The following is a 12,382-nucleotide window of genomic DNA, read 5'->3' on the forward strand; positions in this document are numbered from 1 at the left end:
TCCCACCAGAATGTCCTCCGATTCATTCAAGAGTATATAAGAAGTATGACTATCAACTTCATCTAATAAGTGTTTCCTAAACCAATACTTCATCGACCTCGTCCTTGATGCACGTCACGTGCCCTCCTCTTCATCGCCTTGGCTAGCTTGTACAATTTCTTCCCTGTTTTTTCCCCTAATTCTACATACAAGCGTTCAAAAGTTATAGTGATATTCTATATATTATGTAATATGCATGTGTAATACATTTTTTTTATGACAAGGAAAACTCGCAACTAGGGGTGTGTATCGGTCGGTTCGGTTCGGTTCGGTTATAAGTATTATCGGTTCGGTTTATCGGTTTTCGGTTTTAAATATGCTAAACCGATAACCAAACCAATAAGATATTTGTTATCGGTTTTCGGTTTAACCAATAAGAAAATGCTTTCAAAACAAATATATGACTTATCCAATAATTTGATGCGATATGCATACATCGAAATAATCATTCCAAACAGGACAACAAGGACCAACTTGTTGTATTTTGGTCATCACAACAAAGACTTGGTTAATTTTCGATCACCATAATATATAAAACGAGGTCCCCTTTATGCAATAAAGAGAATCAAATAAAACCAAATCATAGACAAAAGTCAAAACAGTAGCAAATAAGGTCATGCTTATGGTAACTAAATAAAGTTCTTACGTTATTTTTATAAAAAAAAACACACAATTTGAATTCCTGACGTTAATCAAATTGCAGATATTTACAATCGTGCAAAAGCTAATATTAGTCAATTATAAACTAACTAAAGTAAATAAGTAATACTAAAAAGTAAAACCTAAAGGTTAAATAACTAAAAGTAGAGAGGAGAGTTAATTGTTAAGTAGTTTTAATTATTGCGTAGGGTATTTTTTTTAATATATTATATATATGTATAACTAAAATTAAAATAGTAAATTATTATATTCTTAATGGGTTATCGGTTAACCCAATAACCCAATATTAAAACCAATAACGAACCGATAACCCAATAATTTTTTTTTGTAAAACCATTAAATAACCGTTATCCCAATAACCCAATAACAATAAACCAATAACACTTTTTCGGTTCGGTTTATCGGTCGGTTCGGTTTTTGCACACCCCTACTCGCAGCCGCAACCCTTTGGGTGCGCGCAGGGTAAAAACCTTCGCTTCTATGCATGTGTATACATTAGTAATCTTAAATAGGAAATAAATATTTTTACATCACTAAGCATGATGAGATGATCTTTAATGAAGCAAGATAACGAATATTCATAGAGTCGCCCCAACTTGCTTGAAGTGAGGCATAAATAGTGGTTGTTATTTGGAAGTCAGTGAGCATGACATAAAGAAAACACCATATGGCTAGGATACACGAAATTTTGTCAATGGGGACATAAATGCGCAAGCATAGTAAGATGGAAAAAGCATGACAAAGAAAAATCCATGTGATACACGAAATTCTGTCAATGGCGCCATATAAATGAACAAGCATGGTAAAACTTAAAAAGCATGAAATAAAGAACAATCCATATGGTAGATACACAATATTCTGTCAATGGTGACACATAAATGTGCAAGCATGGTAAGATGGAAAAAATAAGTATGTCATTGCTGCATCTTAGTAGCAGGAAACTCTCACTTAAAAAAGAAAACATTCATAACCGAGTCGATTAAACAATAAAACGGTTGCTAAGACAATAATAGGATATCTGCATTTCAAGAACAAGGAAATCTTGTTAAGATGAGTCAGTATCATCTTACCAAAAAATTGTGAATCGAGTTTTTAGGACTAATTTTGAGATAGAAACCTCTTAAATTGACATTAAAACTGCCAAGAGAAACATTCATGATTTGGCAACTCACTAAGGTGTGCTCAAACAGACTATTGGGAAGTTTTTGGAAATTGATTTTCATTTCAATTCTTTCTGGAAAAGAAGGTTATGAAACAGTAAATTCATTTACGAGAAGAGGGTCAAATTGATAATATTTAGAATTTGGGGACTAATGTAGAAGTTGGTTCAATTTTGGTTTGAGTAAAAGAAAACCGACAATTTTTTATTTTTTTTTGTTTTGTTTTCTTTTAAAAATGTTTGTTTGTTCTTCAAGAAAACAATTTTGTCCTGATAATCAAACAACCGTGGTATGTTCTTTTTAAAATCCTTTTTTACTAGGGCAACATTGCCTTAAGATGCTTGAGCTTTTCCAAACCGCACAGTACAGTGGCTTTCGGGTGCACCAGAATATCAGAAATCAAGGAGCCAAAGTCTTAAAGAATATTTCCAAGGAAATAGCCAGCTCTATGTTCATACTGTAGCTTCTTAATTTAATTCACAAGTTGAGGCATAATTACCAAATAAGAAATTTATCCAATTATCGAGCCACCTGTATGGACTTCAACTCTCACCTGCAGAGTAGTAATGAGACCCTCATATATTTAGGCAAAATGGTCTATTTGATTATTGTACTAATGCAAGGGGAAATGGATGTAAAAAAGCATTATTGGAAATAAATTGAATGTAGTAGTTCTTTTCTGGATGTAAAAAAGCATTATTGGAAAGAAATTGAACTTAATGACAAATCTATCATAATTCATCTATTTCCATAAAAGGACCAGTTATAGTCTACCAAATTCTTATCTGTCTATATATACTGTGACCCATCACCTCACTCAGACATTTTAGATTTTGAGAGCAAATCGAACTCTAACGGTTAGCAGCAGCAAATTCAACCTGATTTGAACTGAATCATTCATAATCAGATCTTATGGGTAGACAAGGTCCATGTCTCCATTGTGCCATCAAGCGCAAGTTCTATTCACCGCCTATATCCCATCTTTTATATTTATCAATAATCTCATGCTTTACAGGATACTTGATTCAGTTATGCTTTAAATTTATTTACCTGATGTTCAGCAAATAAATTTTGAAGACTCACATGCATAAACACTAAATACCCAAATTTCCATAAAATGGTGCATCTGTTAAAAAATAAAACATAGAGTACATTAATTTTCTCATCTCTCGAGCAAAATGTTAATTAATTTTCAGTACAGCTGCCATTAAACAGGAACTGAGGTCATTTAGGATAAATTGTGGATTTGGTCCCCAATCCCTACCATCCATGCACATTCAGTTCCCAATTATTTAATCTTTTGACAACCATCGTCCTTGCTTTCTAGATGATGTACCCCCCAAAACACCACTCTTCACATGAACAACCTCTTACCCATACAGCAATGTAGGTCTAACCACCACTTTATGGAACATACCTTTAAGCCATGCCAACACATATTTTATCGAAAAGTACCCCGGGATGCATGCCTTCAATTTACCCACCCTACTCCAATATGATTTGTGACATCGTAAGCCTCTAATTATGGACCCAAGATACTTGAAGTTTCCTCTCTTGGTCTTGAATAGGATTTGTGAATCGTTCCTCACTTCCACCTCTTCGTCAAGTGCTACGTCATTGAAGTTACACGCGAAATACCTAGTTTTAGTTTTGCTTAACCTGAAAACTTTATTCTCTAAGATCTGTCTCAAAACTTTCAGTTTTTCGTTAACTCCACCGCGTGTCTTGTTATTCTATACTATGTCATCTGCGAATGGCAAAAACCACAATACCTTTCATTGAATATATCGTGTCAATTCATCCATCACTAAGACAAAAAGGAACTGGCTAAGGGTCGATCTCTAGTGCAACCCCATCATAACCGAAAAGTGTTCCAAGCCTAAATGGTGCACCCATGCTACAAAAAGCCTAAATGGTGCATTTAATGAAATATTTGGTTATTTACTTAGAGGACCTAGAATCACTTCCTACTCAATACATTTTTTCCTTCTTTTTTTAGTGGTGCACCCATGTTCTAGAAATCCTAGATTCGTTTGTCTAAATCTGATTTTTCCTTCACAGATTGCGCAGCCCCTTATTGTTGCTTGCTTGTTTACTGTATTTGTTGTTATGGGTTGCCCATTTTTTGTTGTTTATTGCACACTTGATTACTCTATAACTGGCGTTGCTGGTTTGATGTAGTTTATGGTCATGTACTTGATTGGCAGCGGGGGAGAGGGGCAGGGGTGGTGAGGGTACCTAGGGAGATCCTAGGTTGAGAGTTGGGTCTTGAAACATAGGAACATTGACAAGGAAATCGATACAGTTAGTGAAGATTCATATGAAAAGGAAGATCAATAAAGCTTGTGTACAAGAAACCAAATGGGTAGGAACCAAGGTCAGGGATGTAGATGGATTTAAGTTATGGTAGTAAAGAAGATTGAGGAGTAGAAATAGAGTAGGCTTTTAGCAGACAAGGAACTCAAGGAGCAAGCGGTAGAAATTAGGAGGGTGAATGATAAGTTAATGTTCATTAAGCTAGTTTTGGGAGGGATATGTGCAGTAAACGGGTTTGGACGAGGAGGTCAAAAAAAACTTCTTTGTTCTGGGAGGAGTAAGACTAGGTTGTGAGAGCTATCCCGCGTGCTGAGAAACTAATTTTATGAGGGGATGTTAGAAGTCACATAGGGACCACTTCGAGAGGATATGATCATGTACAAGGCACTTTCGGCTTTAGGGATAGAAATGGAGGAGTTTTATTTTAAACTTCGCGAAACCTATCGAGATGATCATAGATGATTCCAGTTTCTAGAAGAGGGAGGACCTTTTGTAGTGTGGTGGCTAAGACTCGGCTATATTCTTTGCTCCTTAGAAAATTTGATAGAGGTTTATGCAATGACTGGATCTTACGGCCCAACATAAGCTTGTGGTTATGGCTAAGTTCAACTTTCTTGTATGGTTCCTTAACATGGTGATGAAAATGTGAGTGAAGAAACAGTTGAAGCATCCTTAAAGTCAATGCATGTTTCACACAAGGAAATTTCCTCTTGTTTTTAATATTATACATACTTTAGTTTCATGACACTTTCGTTCTCGTGCAATACATTCTCTACATTTTTTTTATAGAAAATCTTTATTGTCAATGATCATTGTGCTTTAGTTTAAATACTAATTAATTTTGAACTCAAAAAGAAACCCCCCATTGGAGACCTGGGCCACCTGAAAAACCAGTGCTCTGCAATGCTTGTGGAACAAGGTGGCGCATTAGGGGGACACTACATAACTATATTCCCAGACATGCAAACAGAGAAACACAGAGCTATCAGTTACCTTCTGAGAGATGAAACCGCGTCTCTTAGCTCGTGATGACCAAAAGCTAGAAGTTGGAGTAGAGGTTTCTGGACAGGAGGGATCTTCAGCTTGTCTTGAAGAGCAAATGAATAACATACCAAGCTCAGTCAACTGCATGCAGATGGAAAAACCAAATAGTAAAATACTTTCACATATATAGAGAGCTCTTAACTTGTCTCAGCAAATATGATGCATGTTTTGAATCAAATCTTTTCTTAACCGTACGAGTATTAAGAAAGTGGAAACTAATATCTTCCTACTCAATTTTTAGCCAATTTCTTTCTTCCCCTGTCCAAGTGGTTGTTATATGTTGGTATCTAATATTCAAAAGAATCATTTACACAATGAGCTCTAAGACAACTTGATAAGCTTGTATCAAGATTCACGACACATGAATTTATTTTTACGCAGGAAATTTCTTTCGTTTTCCGATTACTGTGATGTGCTTGTCAAATTATGTATTAATACCTTATTGTTTTATGTGCACTAACATTTACCTTTTGTTGGGAGAAGCAGACAAAGACCCTATCTGGAATCCTAACAGTGTCCCAAAAGAAAGAGATCAGAGCTTACACAACACATTTTGTCACCTGTCGAAAGACTCTAGAGGCAACATTATAATATTCTACAGGAACCAAAATTTGAAAACATACCAGACGGTGGTGAAGATGCTACTCTCATTTATGCAAGCAACAAATACATTCCTCCTAATGAGATTGGTCTTGGAGTTATGCTGCTCGTATCACCTACTACTACTACAGAACGCTCGACGTCTCTTATCTCCAATGGTAGAAGATAATGCATGTTGCTCAATGAATGTTCCTGTAGAAAATCCAAATCTCTAAGTGAATTTTGAGGTGCATGCATAAGATTCAATAGGGCAGCCCGGTGCACTAAAGCTCCCGCTATGTGCGGGGGTCCTGGGAAGGCTCTGTTTTATTGGATGGAATTTCCATGAATTAGATATGTCAAATTATACTTTTTAGGTGCATTTAATATGTTAATTCCGATGTCTACCACTGTGTGCTTACCTACAAGTTTGTTAGTTTTTTTGGACCTCGTGGTAGAATTAGATATGTGACATCTCAATGGGCATAGGCATTTGACTTACATATGCTTGTCATTACAACTTCAATGTCTTGCATTATACTATGTTTCAGAAAAAACAATAATATAATGGATCACGTGGCTATGCAAAATGAAACTACTGGAACTGAGGGTGGAAAAGATTACTCCTTCTAAAACCCATTTTTTCTAACTAGGAAAGCAGCAAATTATTGTTACCCGCCAAATAGGTTGGAAAGAAAAGGAGAAAAAAAATTATTTGAACAGACGTTGGGCTCCTCATCTTACTCAATCCCTCTAATGCCATAAAGGGATTTATACATGAAATTCTGTCAATGGTGGCATATAAATGCGCAATCACGGTAAGATGGAAAAAGTAAGTGTCGTTGCCGCATCTCAGTAGTTGGGAAACTCTCACCTAAAAAAGGGAAACATTCATAACCGAGTCGATTAAACAATAAAACGGTTGCTAAAACCATAATAGGATATCTGCATTTCAAGAACAAGGAAATTTTTTTAAGATGAGTCAATATCAACATACCAAAAAATTATGAGTCTAGTTTTCAGGACTACTGTTAAGATAAGGACCTCTTACAGTGACATTAAAACAGCCAAGAAAATCATGAGAACATTCATGATTTGGCAACTCACTAAGGTGTGTTGAAACAATCTATTGGGAAGTTTTTGGAAACTGATTTACTTTTCATTTCTTTCTGGAAAAGAAGGTTATGAAACAGTAAATTCATTTACAAGAAGAGAGTCAAAGTGATAATATTTAGAATTTGGGGATAATGTAGAAGTTGGTTCAATTTTGGTTTGAGTAAGAGAAAACCGACAAAAGTTTTTTGTTTTGTTTTGTTTTCTTTTGAAAATGTTTGTTTGTTCTTCTAGAAAACAATTTTGTCCTGATAAGAAAACAAACGTCGTTTGTTCTTTTTAAAATCTATTTTTACTGGGCCAGCATTGCCTTCAGAAGCTTGAGCTTTTGCAAATCGCACAGTACTGTGGTTTTCGGGTGCACCAGAATATCAGAATCAAGGAGCCAAAGTCTTGAAGAAAATTTCCAAGGAAATAGCCAGCACTATGTTAATCCCGGTATCTTCTCAATTTAATTCACAAGTTGAGGCATACTCACCAAATAAGAAATTAATCTAATTATCAGTCAGGAAGCCACCTGTATGGACTTCAACTCTCACCTGCAAAATAGTATTAATGAGACCATCTTATATTTAGGCAAAACGGTTGATTTGATTATTGTACTAGTGCAAGCGGAAATGGATGTAAAAAAACATTATTGGAAAGAAATTGAATGTAGTCATTCTTTTCTAGATCTGCGCAGACTCCTCACTTTTGATGCTGCACCCATGTCGGATTCTCCAAAAATAAACTACTATTGGCAAATTCGACACGCACCCATTGACATTTTTGAAGAGTCCGAGCAACATAGATTATACGTCCTTATTATTAGACAACTCTTTTATTTGCTCACTCTTAGATCTTTGAATTATCATCTTGAAACTATTTAACACTTCCTTGACTTAAGATTTGTTGCTTAATAAGCCTTGACCACTAGATTGAAGGCCAAAAATTATGAAGATTCACCAAATCCAGCTTTCACCCCACCCAGACCAAGCATCAAATCCCCACCCCCTTTTCATTTGATAGAGAATCTAAGACTTCTCTCATTGGAGTTAATGGTGTAAATAGTTCACAAATTACTGCAATCAAAGTTGATGAGCTGTCATAAGGGGAAAAAGAATAATTCAGAATAGATAAAAGTTAATGAAAAATCTATCATAATTAATATATTTCCATATAAGGGACCAGCTATAGTCTACCAAATTCTTATCTGTCTATATATATGTTGACCCGTCACCTCACTCAGGCATTTTAGATTTTGAGAGCAAATCGAACTCTAAAAGTTAGCAGCAGCAAATTCAACCTGATTTGAACTGAATAATTCATTATCAGATCTTATGGGTAGACAAGGTCCATGTCTCCATTGTGCCATCAAGCGTAAGTTCTATTCACCGCCTATATCCCATCTTTTATGTTTATCAATAATCTCATGCTTTACAGGATACTTGATTCAGTTATGCTTAAGATTTATGTACCTGATGTTCAGCAAATAAATTATTTTATGAAGACTCACATGCATAAACACTAGATACCCAAATTTACATTAAAATGGTGCATCTGTTAAAAAATAATACATAGAGTACATTAATTTTCTCATCTCTCGAGCCAAATGTAATTAATTTTCAGTACATCTGCATTAGTCTAACAGGAACTGAGGTCATTTAGGATAAATTGTGGATTTGGTACCCAATCCCTACCATCCATACACATTTAGTTCCCAATTATTTAATCTTTTGACAACCATCGTCCTTACTTTCTAGACGATGTACCCCCCAAAACACCACTCTTCACCACTCCCTAGGGTTTTTACATGCACCACAAGCATGAACAACCCCTTAACCCAAACAACAATCTAGGTCTAACCACCACTTTATGGAACATACCTTTAAGCCATGGCAACACATTTTTATCGCGAAGTACCCCGGGATGTGTGCCTTCAATTTACCCACCCTACTCCAATATGATGTGAGACATCATAAGCCTATAATTATGGACCCAAGATACTTGAAGTTTCTTCTCTTGGTCTTGGATAGGATTTGTGAGTCGTTCCTCACTTCCACCTCTTCCTCAAGTGTTACGTCATTGAAGTTACACGCGAAATACTTTATTTTAGTTTTGCTTAACCTGGAAACTTTAGACACTGAGATCTGTTTCAAAACTTATAATTTTTCGTTAACTCCACCCTGTGTCTCGTTATTCTATACTATTTCTTCTGTAAATGGCATAAACCACAATCCCATCCATTGAATATATCGTGTCACTTCATCCATCACTAAGGCAAAAAGAAACAGGCTAAGGGTCGATCCCTAGTGCAACCCCATCATGACCGAAAAGTGTTCCAAACCTCCTCCCAATAATATTATGTGGTGGCACCCATGCAATAAAAAGGCTAAATGGAGCACTTGGGTAAATGTTTAGTTATTTACATAGAGGACTTGGAATCACTTCCTACTCAATACATTTTTTCCTTCTTTTTTTTAGTGGTGCACCCATGTTCTAGAAATCCTAGTTTCGTCTGTCTAAATTTGATTTTTCCTTAACAGATTGTGCAACCCCTTATTGTTGCTTGCTTGTAAACTGATTTCCTTCATCTGATATTGCGTTCGTGAATTTATTGCTGCACCCTTACAAATACTACTGCATTTTTTGGTTCCCACTTTGAACAATATCTTTTCTATAGCTTAGTACTTCTATTTATTTTCGTCATTGTATTGTGTGACTCTCAATGTTAAGATTTAGGGGTAGTTTGGTTTTAATTCAAGTTATGATGGGATTAATTATGATGGGATAAATTATGAAGGGATTAGTTAAGATGGAATAAGTTATGATGGGATTATTTTTTATTGAGTGTTTGGTTTGCTGTCTTTAAAATAATAAATTTTAAGAACAATTTATTTGTTTACAGAAATTCCCTTCATAAATGTAAAAAGTGATGTAACAAAAGGGTTGAAAGAGACATTTTTGTCATTACATATTTTATCCAGAGATAAGTTATCCCGGGATTACTATACCACCCAAGGGGAGGGATAACTTATCCCGATACTAATTATTAATCCCAGGTTAAGTTATCCCGAACTTGCCAACCAAACAACAAATTAAGTGGTACTATAATTTAATCCCAGGACTATTTGGTATTATTTTTTTTTGAGAATGAAGGACTATTTGGTATTATTTTATTTTGAGAATGAAGGACTATTTGGTATTATCCTTCACACCAAACGACCCCTTAGGGTATTTGTCGTTATTGGTTTCCCATCTTTTGTTGTTTATTGCACACTTGATTATTCTACAAATAGCATTAGTGGCTGTGGAATAAGATTATTGAATAATTTCATTCATATTTTTCTATGTCATGTACATGGCTTTATATATACATAAAAGATTGTGGAATAGAATCACCTAAATCTTTACATTAAGAGAAAGAATCAGAGATATGATATTCTAGATTACCACAATTATACTAAGATCTTAGAGGATCATATCTTGATATGAAGAATATCTTCTCATCTTAGAGGATCACATCTTTGATGACAAGAATATCTTCTTGGAAATCCTCCATCAGCCAACACTCCCCCTCAAGCGGGTGAATGGATATCTTCCATTCCTAGCTTGCTTATTAGATCTTGAAACATATTGTTTGGCAGTCCTTTTGTTAAAACATCAGCAACCTGATCTTTTGTAGATACAAATGGCGTACAAATGAGTCCGTTATCTAATTTCTCCTTAATGAAATGTCTGTCTACCTCAATATGCTTAGTGCGATCATGTTGTACAGGATTATGAGCTATACTTATTGCTGATTTATTGTCACAATATAGCCTCATAGGTCCTTCCCATCTTATCTTCAAATCATCAAGGATTATCTTTAGCCATAACAACTCACAAACTCCCATCGCCATGGATCTAAACTCAGATTCTGCACTTGATCTAGCTACTACATTTTGTTTTTTACTCCTCCAAGTCACCAGATTTCCTCCTAAGAAGGTGCAATATCCAGAACTTGACCTTCGATCCACTAATGAACCAGCATAGTCCGCATCTGTATAAGCCTCTAAAACCATGTTTCCTCCTCTTTTGAATAATATTCCTTTTCCTGGACTTCCTTTAAGATATTGTAGAATCCGGTTGACAGCTTGAAGATGCATTTCTCTAGGATCATGCATAAATTGGCTAACAACACTTACAGCAAATGCAATGTCCGGCCTTGTATGGGACAAGTAAATCAATTTCCCTACAAGCCTTTGATACAAGCCTTTATCTACCACTGAATCTTCTGGAGCATTGCACAATCTATGATTGTATTCAATTGGTGTAGCCACTGGTTTACACCCTAATTTTCCTGTTTCTTTCAACAAATCAAGCACATATTTTTGTTGGGAAATAAAGATTCCTTGTTTTGAGTGTGCCACTTCGATTCCCAAAAAATACTTTAATTTCCCAAGCTCTTTGATGTCAAATTCCTTGAGTAAACACTTCTTCAAATTTTGTATCTCCTCTGAATCATCACCTGTTACTATGATGTCATCCACATAAACCAACAATGCTGTCACTTTTCCTGTTTTTGAGTGTCGTATGAACAAGGTGTGGTCTCCTTGACTTTGTCGGTACCCTAGCTTGATCATAACCTTTGTAAATCTTCCAAACCATGCACAAGGTGGTTGCTTTAATCCATAGAGTGCCTTCTTCAGTCTACACACCATTCCCTTCTTGCTTTCAAAAGCAGGTGGCACCTCCATATAGATCTCCTCATCTAAGTCTCCATGTAAAAAGGCATTTTTTACATCAAATTGTTGTAGGTTCCAATTAAAAACTGCAGCCAATGATAATAAAATTCTCACTGTATTCATTTTTGCCACTGGGGCAAAAGTCTCCAAATAATCAATTCCATAGGTTTGTGTATAACCCTTTGCTACCAAACGTGCTTTATATCTTTCTATGGACCCATCTGACTTATATTTCACAGTAAACACCCATCTGCACCCGACCAACCTTTTTCCTTTTGGTAATTCCACAATATCCCAAGTTTTGTTTTTCTCCAATGCTTCCATTTCTACCTTCATAGCTTTCTCCCATTCTTTATTTCCTAATGCTTCAGACAAATTTCTGGGGATAGGAATTGTGTGGAGGTTACAGAGAAAAGCTTTATGACTTGGGGATAGATTTTGATATGTCATGGAGAGGCTCAAAGGGTGTTGTGTGCAAGTTCTGGTTCCTTTTCTGATTGCAATGGGAAGGTCAAGGACATTAGGTTGGTTAAATTCTTCTTCATGATCAGTTTGGTTTGGTGTTTCTGACGGTTCAACAAGTTCAGGATGGGTATCAGGAGCAGTAACCTGAGGAGATGATTGCAACCGAGTAGTTTGATCAGTTAGTCTCTTTCTTCTGGAATATACCTGCAATGGTAGATTATTTTCTAGAATTCCATTATCTATATTTGGATTAGGAGACTCAATGGGTTCATTTGGATTTAGAGACTCAGGTGACTGTAG

The sequence above is a fragment of the Solanum tuberosum genome, unplaced genomic scaffold (assembly GCF_000226075.1).
Source record: "Solanum tuberosum cultivar DM 1-3 516 R44 unplaced genomic scaffold, SolTub_3.0 scf00105, whole genome shotgun sequence".
Classification (NCBI taxonomy): Eukaryota; Viridiplantae; Streptophyta; class Magnoliopsida; order Solanales; family Solanaceae; genus Solanum; species Solanum tuberosum.